The following is a 15,212-nucleotide window of genomic DNA, read 5'->3' as shown; positions in this document are numbered from 1 at the left end:
TGTTATCGCTTATACAGGATGATTAATATATCTTCAACAAGTAAATAGAATAAGAAACTTCTCCACATGATAAGTGGTTTATTCATATAATTATTGTCACTGTTACATTAAAAACCTTGTTTAAAAAAAATCATCTTTAATAATAATCTTTATTGTCACAAGTAGGTTTACATTAACACGGCAATGAAGTTGCTGTGAAAAGCCCCTAGTCACCACACTCCAGCGCCTGTTCAGGTACACTGAGGGAGAATTCAGAATATCCAATTCACCTAACAGCACGTCTTTCGGGACTTGTGGGGGGAAACCGGAACACCCGGAGGAAACTCACACAGACACGGGGGGAACGTGCAGACTCCGCCCAGACAGCGACCCAAGCCGGGAATCGAACCCGGGTCCCCGGTGCTATGAAGTAACAGCGCTAAGCACTGTGCCCTGTTTGTAGCCTTATTTTATATCAATTACTCAGTGTCAAGAAGTAGCAATATTGTAACACTCTGAACAATTCACCGGCAAATTGTAATTGAAGAAAATATGTTTAAGGACACAACAAGAAATAGCAGAATTTATAATATATTGTACAACACTCACCGAGTCTGGCTAACACTTTGGCGGCTATGAAACCTCCCGGCTCTCAGTGGTTGGAAGGCGTTTTTGAAATCAGGATTCAGTTCACTGAATGCAGCTCCCAAAATACATTCACTTCACTTTTCAGATTGATGCGCTAAGCGTCAAGAACCACAAAGACATGTGAGACTTTAACTCAGGCTTTAATATACTACAAGGGAGGCTTACCCGACACAGACGACCCCAGAAAGAATGGGGGCTGTCCCAGAAGAGGTTCTTATACTGACTCCCGGGGGAGTGGCTAAGGCGGAGCTCTCCGTGGCCAGGTCGGGTTACCTACCAGTGACCGAACCTCTGCAGAGTTACAGTACAATACACAGTATTACAGGGCCACGTTACGCACAACTATTATATACTATGTACAATGGTAGGGAGGTACAGTGGTGTATCACCACATTCACCCCTTGTTTAGAAGGAAGTCCGGTGTGAAAATTCGGAGCAGTAAACAGAGTCCATCAGGAGGTTCCGTGTCGTCAAAGGTCGAGACGAACGATGGGTTTGGTCGATCTCTTTGAACGTCGGAGCTGCGGCGCTGAGGTAGTGTCCGGCGGTATCTGTGCAGTCGGTGGTGCTGGTTCGCGAGGCGGCATGACTTCCCCCACCGCTTCGGCTGGCTCGAGGCGAAACTGCGGGATGACAGCGGCTGGCACGGAGTAGTAACAGGCCGAGGGATCGACGGGAGCAGAGAGGGAGTGGGGTGGAGGTTGCGGGGCGAGGGCGGCAGGGGCCCCAGAGGGGGCCAGGTCCTTGATGGAGACGGTCTCCTCACGCCCGTCGGGGTACGCTATGTACGCGTACTGTGGGTTGGCGTGGAGGAGACGGACTCTCTCCACCAGTGGCTCCGCCTTAGAGGTCCGCACGTGCTTGCGGAGCAGGACGTCTCCCGGGGACAGGAGCCAGGATGGAAGCGATGTCACGGATGCCGATCTCCTGGAGAAGAGAAACATCCGCTCATGAGGGGTAGCATTCGTTGCAGTACACAAAAGAGACCGGATGGAGTGGAGTGCGGACGGGAGGGCCTCCTGCCAACGGGAGACTGGTAGGCCTTTGGACTTGAGGGCTAGCAGCACGGCCTTCCAAACAGTCGCGTTCTCCCTCTCCACCTGTCCGTTCCCCCGGGGGTTGTAGCTGGTCGTCCTGCTCGAGGCAACGCCCCTGGCGAGCAGGTACCGACGCAGCTCCTCGCTCATGAAGGAGGAGCCCCGGTCACTGTGAACGTAATTGGGATAACCGAACAGCATGAAGAGGTCGTGCAACGCTTTGATGACGGTGGCGGAGGTCGTGTCGGGGCAGGGAATGGCGAAGGGGAACCGCGAGTACTCGTCGATGACGTTGAGGAAGTACGTGTTGCGGTTGTGGGTGGGGAGGGGCCCTTTGAAGTCAATGCTGAGACGTTCAAAGGGGCGGGTGGCCTTGATTAGGTGCGCCTTGTCTGGCTTGTAGAATTGCGGCTTGCACTCCGCACAGACTTGGCAGTCCCTAGTCATGGCCTTGACCTCCTCGACTGAGAAGGGTAGGTTGTGGCCCTTGATGTAGTGGTAGAGCCGCCTGACGCCCGGGTGACAGAGGTCATTATGTAGTGCCCGCAGCCGGTCATCCTGTGCGTTGGCACAAGTACTACGGGACAGGGCATCAGGAGGATCATTGAGCTTACCTGGTCGGTATAAGATAGTATAATTGTAGGTGGAGAGTTCGATCCTCCACCGTAATATCTTATCATTTTTGATTTTACCTCGTTGTTTGTTGTCGAACATGAACGCAACTGATCGTTGGTCAGTAACGAGGGTGAATGGTTTTCCGGCCAGGTAGTGCCTCCAGTGCCGGACGGCTTCCACTATGGCTTGTGCCTCCTTCTCAACAGAGGAGTGGCTGATCTCGGGGCCTTGGAGTGTGCGGGAAAAGAAGACGATGGGCCTGCCCGCCTGGTTGAGGGTGGCACCCAGGGCAAAGTCGGAGGCATCGCTCTCGACTTGGAATGGTGCAGACTCGTCTACCGCATGCATGGCGGCACTGGCGATAGTAGTTTTTAGGAGGTGGAAGGCCTGGCAGGCCTCGGGCGGGAGGGGGAATGAGGGGGAACGGAGGAGGGGTCGGGCCTTGTCAGCGTACTCGGGCACCCACTGGGCATAGTAGGCAAAGAGTCCGAGGCATCGCCTCAGTTCTTTGGGGCAGGTGGGAATGGGGAGTTCGAGAAGGGGGCGCAGACGGTCGGGATCGGGGCCGAGGACACCGTTCTCCACCACGTAGCCGAGTATGGCGAGGCGGGTGGTGCCGAAAACACATTTTGCCTCGTTGTACGTGAGGTTGAGGCGTTTGGCAGTTTGGAGGAATTTCGTGAGGTTGACGTCATGGTCCTGCTGGTTGTGGCCGCAGATGGTGACGTTGTCCAGATACGGGAAGGTAGCCCGCAGTCTGTTCTGGTCCACCATTTGGTCCATCTGCCGTTGGAAAACCGAGACTCCATTGGTGACGCCAAAGGGTACCCTAAGGAAGTGGTAGAGGCGGCCGTCCGCCTCGAAGGCCGTGAAGTTACGGTCCTCCGGGCGGATAGGGAGCTGGTGGTAGGCGGATTTCAAGTCTATGGTGGAGAACACCCGGTACTGTGCAATCTGGTTGACCATGTCAGATATGCGGGGCAGGGGATACGCATCAAGCAGCGTGTACCGGTTGATGGTCTGACTGTAGTCAATGACCATGCGGTGTTTCTCGCCAGACTTGACTACCACCACTTGGGCTCGCCAGGGGCTGGTGCTGGGAGCAATGATATTTTCCGAGAGAAGGCGCTTAATCTCCGCTCGAATGAATTGGCGGTCCCCGAAACTGTAACGCCGACTTTTAGTAGCCACGGGCTTGCAGTCGGGGGTGAGATTAGCAAACAGTGAAGGGGGGGGGGATCCTGAGCGTGGAGAGACTACAGGTGGGATCCGGGGAGGAATCAGGGAAGAACTGGGGGTTGGAGACCGAGAGGGGGGGGAGGGGGCCGTTAAAATGCAAGGTGAGGCTGCGCAGGTGGCATTGGAAGTCCAGGCCGAGGAGCGCGGGGGCGCAGAGGTGAGGGAGGACCATGAATTTGAAATCCTGGAACACCACGCCGTTCACTGAGAGGGTGACGACGCAGTAGCCCAAAACCTCAGCCGACTGGGAGTTGGAGGCCATGAAAATATGCCTGCGCGTGGGTAGTACCTTGAGGGAGCAGTGGCGCACGGTGTCCGGGTGCAGGAAGCTCTCCGTGCTGCCGCTGTCGAAGAGGCAGGTGACAGTGAAACAGTTTACCTGAACCTCCATGGTGGATCTGGCGAGCTGATGCGGTCGGTCCTGGTCGAGGACGATGGATGCGATGGTGGAGCTGTTGGAGAAGGGTTCCGGATCCGAGGAGCGGCCTGTGGGAGAAGGTGGCGGCGCCCAGGCGTCGTAGGCTGCTGCTGGAGGCCAGGTTGCTGTTGGTGGCTGCATCTCCTTTGTTTGCAGCATTTCGGTCCAGTGCGCAGGACCGGAAGTGACGATCGGCGGTGGACCGGAAGTGACGCAATTCGGTGGCGGGGCGGACCCGGAAGCGACGATCGGCGACGGACCGGAAGTGACGATCGGCAACGGACCGGAAGCGAAGATCGGCGAAAGTGACGATCGGTGAACCGGAAGTGACGATCGGCGAACCGGAAGTGACGATCGGCGAACCGGGAGTGAAGTGAGCCGGGCCGGGGATGATCAAAGATGGCGGCGCCCTTGCGTCGCACATGTTGAACAGCGAGCCGGGAACGGAGGACGGCGGCACCCCGGAGTAGCAGACCGCGGCGTTGGACCCCGAGGCAGCAGTGGAGCGGCAGACGTTTGCAAAGTGGCCTTTCTTGCCACAGGCTGAACAGGTAGCATCTCTAGCAGGGCAGCGTTTCCTGGGGTGTTTTGCCTGGCCACAAAAATAACACTGGGGCCCAGGCATTTTTACTGCTGGAGTGGCTGGGTGGGCCCTGACTTGCAGGGGTTGTTGCTGGGAGGTAGCGGCCACGTGGGGAGCGTGGACAGGAGCATAGGAAGTTCGTGCAGACGTGTAGGACGCATTATTGTCATAGGCTGCCTGTTGGGCCTCTGCCATAGTGACTGCCGTGTCCAGAGTCAGGGTAGTTTGTGCCAGAAGGAGTTGGCGAATCGGGACGGAAGCGATGCCAGCTACAAAGGCATCAAGCGCCAGGGCCTCAGTGTTCTGCTCAGCGGAGACTGCTGGCGCGTTGCAGGTGAGCGCGAGGGCACGGAGGTCCCGAACAAACACGGATAGGGGTTCACCCGGCTGCTGGTGCCGGGAGGCGAGGCGGTGGCGGGCGTAAATAGAATTAACAGTTCGTGCATACCGGCTTTTGAGCTTCACGATGGCATCGGCGTAGGTCGTTGTTCCCGTGATGAGGTCGAAAAGCCCGTAGTCGAGCCGTGAGCACAGGAGATTGAGTCGGTCGCGTCCGTTTTGGCGAAGGCGGAGGATGCTTCCAGGTAGGCCTCGAAACACCGGAGCCAGCAGTTGAAAAGGTGGTCCGCGCGTGGAGCGTGGGGGTCGAGCGAGAGCTTGTCGGGTTTCAGAGCAGCCTCCATTATAACTGTAGTATATTAAATTGATGCGCTAAGCGTCAAGAACCACAAAGACATGTGAGACTTTAACTCAGGCTTTAATATACTACAAGGGAGGCTTACCCGACACAGACGACCCCAGAAAGAATGGGGGCTGTCCCAGAAGAGGTTCTTATACTGACTCCCGGGGGAGTGGCTAAGGCGGAGCTCTCCGTGGCCAGGTCGGGTTACCTACCAGTGACCGAACCTCTGCAGAGTTACAGTACAATACACAGTATTACAGGGCCACGTTACGCACAACTATTATATACTATGTACAATGGTAGGGAGGTACAGTGGTGTATCACCACACAGATGCTAACTTCACTCCACACATTGCGACAGCGGCAAATGGGTTTAAGACACAGGCAACTTCCCCTGCAAATGGCAAGGCCTTACAGTGGTGACTGAGATGCAAAGCACAGATCGCCCTACAACCTAAAGGATGTCTTTGAAACCTTCATTTCATTTCTGTGTTTCCGACACAAATGAAAGTAGTTCTTGCGCCGCAGCAACCCACTCTGTTTGATAAAAGTAATTTCCTACTCAAACTAAATTTTCACAATTCTAATTAAAACCTGTTTCATGTTTTATATGTTGGGAGTATCTGAATGATTTTAAACTGTGACAGTGTCAGTCCCAATAGTTTATTATGGATCCAAGTCCTAGGAATTTGCGATATTGCTTCCATGAGAACAGCTAAGATGATGTTAAATTTTTTCTCTTTTATTGTAGAAATGACTGACCTTCAGTTATGCTATGAAAGCCGTCACAGAAGCAATGGTGCTCTGAATTTCCATTCTGAATTATTGGACTGCCTGAGAATGAGTGGGTAAACTCATACAACACAAACCATTCGAGACTGCCGATATCTGAGTGATTGGTGACCACAAACTATTTATTAGAACTATATACAGAGTGCTAGAATGTGCTACTGACTTCTACAGCTCCAGGATCGATTCTGCCAGGGAAAGCCCGCGCTTACCCGCTGGATATGCACGCTACGGCCCGACTGGCCGATCGGTCACATGACCTTTCAAAACCTCGGCCCTTCAAGGGGCCCGCTACTACATCCCTCCTCCCTTAGTCCCTTACTACAGCAAACTATAACAAGTTAAACTATTTACAAGGCAACGTCGGGTGGGACGGTGGCGCAGTGGTTTGCACTGCTGCCTCACGGCACTGAGAACCCGGGTTCGCTCCCCGCCCTGGGTCACCGTGTGGAGTTTGCACATTCTCCCCGTGTCTGCGTGGGTCTCACCCCCAGTGCCCAAAGATGTGCAGGGTAGGTGGATTGGCCACGCTAAATTGCCCCTTAATTGGAAAAAGAAAATAATTGGGTACTCTAAATTTATTTATTATTTTTAAATTTACAAGGCAACGTCAATAAATTAAAAAAAAAATTTTTTAGAGTACCCAATTAATTTTTTCCAATGAAGGGGCAATTTATTGCGGCCAATCCATCTAGCCGGCACATCTTTTGGGTTGTGGGGGCGAAACCCACGCAAACACGGGGAGAATGTGCAAACTCCACACAGTGACGCAAAGCCGGGATTGAACCTGGGACCTCGGTGCTTGAGGCTGCAGTGCTAACCACTGCGCCACCGTGCTGCCTGGCACATCAATAATAAATATATATTTTTTAAGTAGGTTTATTATGATCTTACATTTTAACCAACAACTTAACAAAATTAGAAGTATGATAAGTCACAGTAAACAAGGAAAAAACAGCTCAACATACATGAATACAGAGGGCGACAGGAGAACATTATAACTGGCTCGATACAATCATTAGACATAACTTTTTAAAATATGTATATATTTTTATTGCAAAATTAATTTTTCATTATTACAAAATATATCCACACTAATCAACAAATACATACAGGTACAGTACATGAATATCACCTTCAAAAATTAGCAACCTCCTGAATCCCCTCCCACACTCCTATAACTAAACATTGACTAATAACACTCTCCAAAAGTTGACGGTGACCAGCTCTCTGAAAAAAGAAATTAATGGCTGCCATCTCGCGTAGAACCCTTCTACCGACCCTCTAATGGTGTACTTGACCTTCTCTAAGTATAGGAAATCCATTAGGTCTCCCAACCAGGCTGAGGCATTGAGCGGAGTAGGAGAACTCCACCCCAGCAGAACTTGCCTCCGGGCTGTCGACAAGGCAAAGGCGAGGACATCCGCCTTCACCCCCCTCTGTAGCACCAGTGAAACCGCAAAAATGGCCCCCAGCGGACAAGGCTCCAGCTCAATCTCAAGAATCCCTGACATGGTGTTAAAGAAGGCAACGCAGAAGCTTACAAGTTTAGGACAGGCTCAGAACATATGGGTATGATTTGCTGGACCCCGAGAACATCGCTCACACCTATCCTTCATCCCCGAGAAAAAAAACTCATCTTCGGCTTGGTCAGATGCATCCTGTGCACCACCTTGAACAGAATCAAGCTGAGTCTAGCACAGGAGGAGGTGGAGTTGACCCTGTGAAGAGTCTCACTCCACACCCTTCCCTCAAACACCAGACCCCCCCCTTCTCCATTCCACTTCCTCCATACCTCATCCTGCTCCGTCAACAGGATCTGGCCATAAATTTCCAAACTCTTTCCCTCACCCATCTCGGCCAGAGATCAGATCTTATTCAGAAGGTAGGGCGAAGGCACCATGGGAATAGAAGAGGTCTCCTTACGCACAAAATCCCACACCTGATAAATACCTAAACAAATTAGACCTCTGGAGCAGGAACGTATCCATCAGCTCCTCAAATCCGGCAAACCTGCCCTCCACAAAAAGGTCCCCAAACCTCTCCAGCCCCTCCCTCCCCAAGGCTTGAACTTTGAGTCCAAACCCGCTGGCGCAAAAAGGTAATTCCTACAGATAGAGGCTGGCAACGACATGGATCCGAGCTTCAAATGTTGCCTAAATTGCCTCCAAATCTTCAGCATGGACACCACTACCAGATCTGAGGTAAATTTTGCCAAGGAAAGGGGTGGGCCTCTGCAAATCAGTTCTAACCCCACTCACCAGATTAGCATCATTTAGTTTATAAAGTGAAGCCTAATCGTGAGCCCAGCGGATTCCCAGATTGCCAGGTAACAAAAACTAGATCTGAAAAGTGAAAAGGCAACAGCCACAGGTCGACTCCCCTCCCCGGGGGGATTCACCAGAAAGTATTCGCTCTTGTCCAAATTTAACTTATATCCGAGAAGAAGCCAAAACTCCAAAGTAACTTCATTATCTCGTCCATGGTGGAAATTGGGTCTGTGATATCAAGAAGCAGATCATCTGCATACAAGGACACCCTCTGCTCCCTCCTTCCCTGCTTTACTCCCCTCCACCCAGTGGAAGACATCAACGCTAGGGCCAGTGTTTCGATTGCCAAGGCAATCAGAAGTGGAGACAGTGGACAACCCTCCCTTGTCCTCCTACCCAGCTGAAAGTAATCCGAGCTCAAGTCATTTGTGCGAACACTAATGGTGGGAGCCCTCTACAACAAACAAATCCAAGATATAAACTTTGGCCAGAAACCAAACCTCCCTAAAATCTCAAATAAGTACCCTCACTCGATCCTATCAAACACTTTTTCCGCGTCCATTGAAACAATCACCTCCGGTTCGGACGTTGGCGAGGGGGACAATATGATATTTAATAATCGAGATATATTTGCCAACAGCTGCTGACCCACATAATCGACTCAGTATGACTTTGCTAGAACAGGATAACAGACAACACTAGCCTCGTGCTTGTTGTGTTCTGTTGTCTTGCTGTTGCTCACAGAACTGCTGATGAGCTATTTAGAATGATGATTTGTCAGTTTACACGTGGAAGGGTAACATACAGAATGTTATACAGACTAGGTTGCCCTGGAACTACCTAATGTGCAATTGTCCTTGTGTACGCCTTACTACCAACTACTGAGTCTGCCACATCACGTGCCCAAGGCCGATGCCACCAGCTGGTTGGAGGACGCATTACTAACTGCCTACAATTTTATTCAGACATATCACCACATCCCCCTTCCTTTGGAGATATCAACATTTATATACAGAAACATTCTTTGTCATGTACAGAAACATTATTTGCATTATCTTTCATGTGGCATGTGCCTGTACAGATTTAACTGAGCTTTAATCTACGTGATATATTGATTTAACTATGCTTTAATTTACACAATATGTCTGTTACAAGTGTCCTTTGTGCACAGCTTATTGTGAACCTCCAACGGATGCAGGTCATGTTCATCCCTGTCATGGATTATTATGTACATATCATCCGTCGCCGTGGAACTGCATACGGATGCCGTCATTTGCTCTTCAAACTCCCCCTGCGGTGGAATGGCCTCAAGTCTCGCGAAATCCACTACCGGAACTTCTTAATGGTGATTTGATGGTTCCCCATATGCTTCTGGAGCTAGTTTCTCCAGGAAGGGTACTATGTCTTCTATTCTTAGTTTGTTTGGAGCTACATCATTTTCCTCCGAAGTATCTGCTACTGCAATCTTACTTTCCATCTCTATGTGCGCCATCTCAAGAGCGTTCGCACTTCTCGGTGTCCGGCACAGGCTGGGCTTCCCTTGTGATCCTCTCGTCATTCCTGCCAAACCACCGGCGTAGCGCTGCACAGGCTCCCTCACTGAGGTTGCCAGCTCTCCCGCGAAACAGCTTCACTAGCGTTTGGTATTCGTCCAGCTCCGGCATTCTCCAAACCTTTGCTTTCTTCATCGTCTTCATGGTCTTCATAAACATTGTCACGGTACTCATACTGGAGTCAGTGTCATCAGCAAAGACTTCTCGGCGATCTCCATCCTCTCACAACGAGCATTGAGAATAGGATAACACCATCCGGGGGATCAGGGAAGAGGGATAGACGACCTACCGTTGAGGAGGGCGGATAGGAGCTTACGAAGCTTGGGGATCCAGGTAGCTAGGAGCTGGGGGGCACTGCACAAACTTAACTTGACTAGGCTGGTGGAGCAGATGGAGGAGGACTTTAAACGGTGGGACATGCTGCCACTCTCGCTAGAGGGCAGGGTACAGTCGATTAAAATGGTGGTCCTCCCGAGGTTTCTTTTTGTATTTCAATGCCTTCCAAATGTGATCACCAAGGCCTTTTTTAAGAGGGTAGGCAGGAGCATTATGGGCTTTGTGTGGGCGAGTAAGACCCCGAGGGTAAGGAGGGGGTTCCTGGATAGAGATAGAGGAGGGCTGGCGTTGCCGAATCTGGGTGGCTACTACTGGGCAGCCAACGTGGCGATGATCCGTAAGTGGGTGATGGAGGGAGAGGGGGCGGCATGGAAGAGGTTGGAGATGGCGTCCTGCAAAGGAACGAGCCTGGGGGCGCTGATGACGGCACCGCTGCCGCTCTCACCGACAAGGTACACCACGAGCCCCGTGGTGGCGGCAACACTAAAGATCTGGGGGCAATGGAGACGGCACAGGGGTGCGATGGGAGCCTCGGTGTGGTCCCCGATCCGAGATAACCATCGGTTTGTCCCAGGAAGGCTGGACGTGGGGTTTCAGAGCTGGCATCGGGCAGGGATTAGAAGAATGGGGGACCTGTTCATTGACGGGACGTTTGCGAGCTTTGGGGCGCTGGAGGAGAAGTTTGGGCTACCCCCGGGAAATGCTTTCAGGTACATGCAAGTGAGAGCGTTTGTAAGGCGGCAGGTGAGGGAAGTCCCACAGTTCCCGGCACAGGGGATTCAAGACAGGGTGATTTTGGGCGTATGGGTCGGAGAGGGCAAGGTGTCGGCGAAATACCAGGAGATGAAAGAAGAGGGGGAGGCTTTGGTAGAGGAGCTGAAGGCTAAATGGGAAGAGGAGCTGGGGGAGGAGATTGAGGAGGGTCTGTGGGCTGATGCCCTAAGTAGGGTTAATTCCTCTTCCTCGTGTGCCAGGCTTAGCCTGATACAATTTAAGGTTGTTCACAGAGCGCATATGACGGGGGCGAGGCTGAGTATGTTCTTTGGGGTGGAGGACAGATGTGGGAGGTGCTCAGGAAGCCCGGCGAACCATGCCTATATGTTTTGGTCATGCCCGGCACTGGATGGGTTCTGGAGGGGAGTTGCGAGGACTATATCTAAGGTGGTGAAAGTCCAGGTCAAGCCACGTTGGGGGCTAGCATTATTTGGAGTAGCGGACGAGCCGGGGGTGCAGGAGGCGAAAGAGGCCAGCATTCTGGCCTTTGCGTCCCTGGTAGCCCGGCGAAGGATCTTGTTAATGTGGAAAGAGGCGAAGCCCCCCCAGCGTGGAAGCCTGAATAAATGATATGGCTGGGTTCATAAAGTTGGAGAGGATAAGGTTTGCCTTGAGAGGGTCTGCACAGGGTGGCAACCATTCCTAGACTATCTCGCGGAGTGTTAGATGAAGGTCGGACAGCAGCAGCAACCCAGGGGGGGAAGGGGGAGGAGGGGGGGAGGGGAGGGGGAGGGGGGGGGAGATATCTTTCTTGGGGGGGGGGGGGAAAGTTTTTTTTTCTGGGGGTCATCTGAGCAAGAAAATTCATGAATGATCCGGAAAACTGATATGTACGGGAGGAATCCAATGTACAAAGTTCTGTAACATATTGACTTGTCATGTTCATGTCTTGCTATGCGAGCTTTCTTTCTTTTTTGTTACGGGGGGGGTTTGTTTGTATGGTTGAAAGTTTTGTTAAAAAATTCATAATAAACATTTTTTTTTTGAAAAAGAGAATAGGATAACACAGGACCAGTGATTGGGAGGCCCAACTGACCCCTATCCTCGAAGACCAGATACGCTGTCCTCCATTGAATCTGATACCAGGGAAAGTGCTCTTTCGAACACAAGAATTCTCTTGCCCATTCTCCTAAGGATACCTCAGAAATGTTCAAAGTGGGCTCTAACGACCTGCATCGCAGAGCCGAGATTCTAATCCAGAACAGCATTTTCAATGGCGGCCATTATCCAGATGCACACAGCAACACCGAATCGAGAGCCCCGCTCACCTGCAACAACGGCACTGCAAGCTGGGCCCCACACCAGCCAATTCTGACCGCCATGGTCAAACAAGGGGTTTTACCATTTATCTTGGCTCTTCTTCACAAAAACACCAATCAGGATGCTCCAGGGACATAGCACGAGCCATAAATCTCCCAAAAAAGACAAAAATGAAATGTGCACCAGGATACCACAAAGCATTTCAAGATGACCAGAACCAGAGCTTGCAAAAACGCAACTGCTCCCGTATTTGCATCATGGGACTCCATAAATATTCTTAACACAGTTCATTATAAATCAGTCTGTCTGGGGACTTCCTCTTCTCCTATCAGCGATGTTGCTCAACAGGTTGTGTCTCAACAGTGGAGACTGTCTCGTTTGGGTTCTCAGAAACCAGGCTTTCTCCTTGCGAGGGTGCAGCAGGGCCTCTTACTTCCTCAGTTCCCACTAGAACCCTTTTCGGCCCTTCTTCAGGCTGACTCACCTCTTCAGCTCCTTGGCTCACAGCTACGTTACTGGCAGATACAATAGGAGCGGACTGCCCCACTCATTATCAAAGTGACCCCTGTCTCCTCAAATGATCCCCATGCTTTTTTTGGATGTTTTCCTTTACCCCAGCATTTTTCAAACCTTTTTGCCCAGGACCCATTTTTATCAATCCTTCTCGATCTACACCGCCCAAACAACGAGACCCACCATATCCATTTACCTTTAATGTGGCAAGTGCGCCTGCTAGGTCTTCACGATCTCGCTTGCTTTGACATTCAATGTTACATTTCTACTAAGGACTTCAGCTGATGATTTAAGTTCTCGCTGCATCTGTTAAAAAAAATCAAGAGGTTTGTCCTCGAATTCGCCATGTTTAGTTTTGAAATATCTTTGAGGTTTTGAGGGTTTTAAACTTTCATTTGCCAGTACTTCCCTACATATAACACACAGGAACTTTACATCCTGGTTTGCAGTGGCAAAATTAATAAACCCATACCTCATGGAATCATCTTTATGCTGCTTTGTTCCTGTTTTCAGCTTCTCCTTAATGGGTTATTCCCCAGAGGCCCTAGCATTCACACCAGCACTCCTGGCAGCTACAAAGTGGAGGAATTTTTCCTCACACCCAGAGCATGTGATGACAGAGCGTGACCTGCTCTCTGCCGCCGCTTCTGGAGAGAAGACTCCTTTGATTTTTTAAAAGAATCTGCTCCTGGTCAGCGTGTTGACATCAGGAGGAGACATTCTGCCTTGCCAGGCTCCGGGCTGATGTGTTGGGTGTTCTGGATCACCAACAGGTCACCAACACTGGAAGTGGTGCAACTCTATTTTATTATAAGGTTAACTATATTAACATACTTGAACTGTGGGTAAATGCAATACCAGCTTTAACTGTTGACCCTTGCCTAGTCCTAACCAGGTGATGCACTCAGCACATGGTGAATGTCTGTGTTGCAGGCTGTGAGCTCTGTGCTCCGAGCTGGCTGCTACTAAAATGAGCGGGAACTCTCCTGTCCCCTGTCTTTATAGCGCGTGTGCTCTCACTGGTGATTGGCTGCGGTGTTGTGTATGCTGATTGGTCCCACTGCATGTCCATCAGCGTGTGTCTGCACCATAATATACTGGTGTATATTATGACATCCCCCCTTTTATATAAAGAACATGTGCCTGCGTGACAATAAATATCGTGTAGTGAATGTACCTGACTATGTGTGCGCGTGTTATTTACATGACTATGTACATGAGGCTAATCTATTTACACGGGAAGGTGCCTGGTGCCGAGAAATAGGGTGTCACACCAACAACGAAATGAACATTATATACAAACTACTGGAACGATGAAACAGGATAACAGAACAGATCAAAGAGTCCAACATCGTAAAACTCATAAGTCAAGTCTCTGAGGTGGGTGACGAATTCTGGTTGACCGCCTCAAGGGTGGGTCAGGAGCCACTGGCTGAGGAACGGGCTGGGCCACGGCAGAGTGAGGAGGATGCAGAGTATTCGGAATCTCCACATAGTCCAGGTTGGGGACAACAGGAGGGTGTGGCACCGGTGGAGAATCACGTAGCGAGCGTGGAACGAGACGAAGGGCACGCCGATTGCAGCGGCGAATGGAACCATCTGGCAGACGAACCAGGAATGAGCGGGGAGACACCTGCCGAAGAACCACAGCAGTTTCAGACCAACCACCCTCCGGAAGATGGATGCGGGCGTTGTCATCCGGCGCAAGAGCAGGGAGATCAGTCGCCCGAGCGGCATGCGCCGCCTTGTGTTATGCATGAGACTGTTGCATCCGCTGAAGGATCTGAACGTGGTCGAGGTCTGGGACGTGAATGGACGGAACCGTGGTCGTGAGGGTGCAACCCATGAGTAGCTGGGCTGGCGACAGGCCCGTGGAGAGTGGGGCCACATGATAGGCCAGCAAGGCGAGGTAGAAGTCGGATCCTGCATCGGCAGCCTTGCAGAGGAGCCGTTTGACGATGTGGATGCCCTTTTCCACTTTGCCATTGGATTGGGGGTGCAGGGGACTGGATGTCACATGCACAAAGTTGTATCTGCTGGCAAAGTTGGACCATTCCTGGCTCGTGAAGCAGGGGCTATTATCCGACATCACAGTGAGTGGGATGCCGTGACGAGCAAAGGTCTCCTTGCAGGCACGGATGACCGCCGATGATGTGATTTTGTGCAGGCGTACGACCTCTGGGTAGTTCGAAAAATAGTCTACAATCAGAACATAGTCCCTGCCGAGCGCATGGACCAGGTCAACACCTACCTTAGACCAAGGGGACATGACCAACTCATGGGGCTGTAGGGTCTCACGTGGTTGGGCCAGCTGGAACTGTTGATAGGTGGGGCAGTTGAGCATTGTGTTGGCGATGTCCTCATTGATGCTGGGCCAGTACACAGCCTCTCGGGCCCTCCGTCGGCACTTCTCCACGCCAAGATGGCCCTCGTGGAACTGTTCCAAAACGAGCTGGCGCATGCTGTGCGGGATCACGATGCGGTCCAGCTTCAGGAGGACACCATCGACTATTGCC

The sequence above is a fragment of the Scyliorhinus torazame genome, chromosome 16 (assembly GCF_047496885.1).
Source record: "Scyliorhinus torazame isolate Kashiwa2021f chromosome 16, sScyTor2.1, whole genome shotgun sequence".
Lineage (NCBI taxonomy): Eukaryota > Metazoa > Chordata > Chondrichthyes > Carcharhiniformes > Scyliorhinidae > Scyliorhinus > Scyliorhinus torazame.
The sequence above is the reverse complement of the archived record's forward strand: the minus strand, read 5'-3'. Positions refer to the sequence as shown.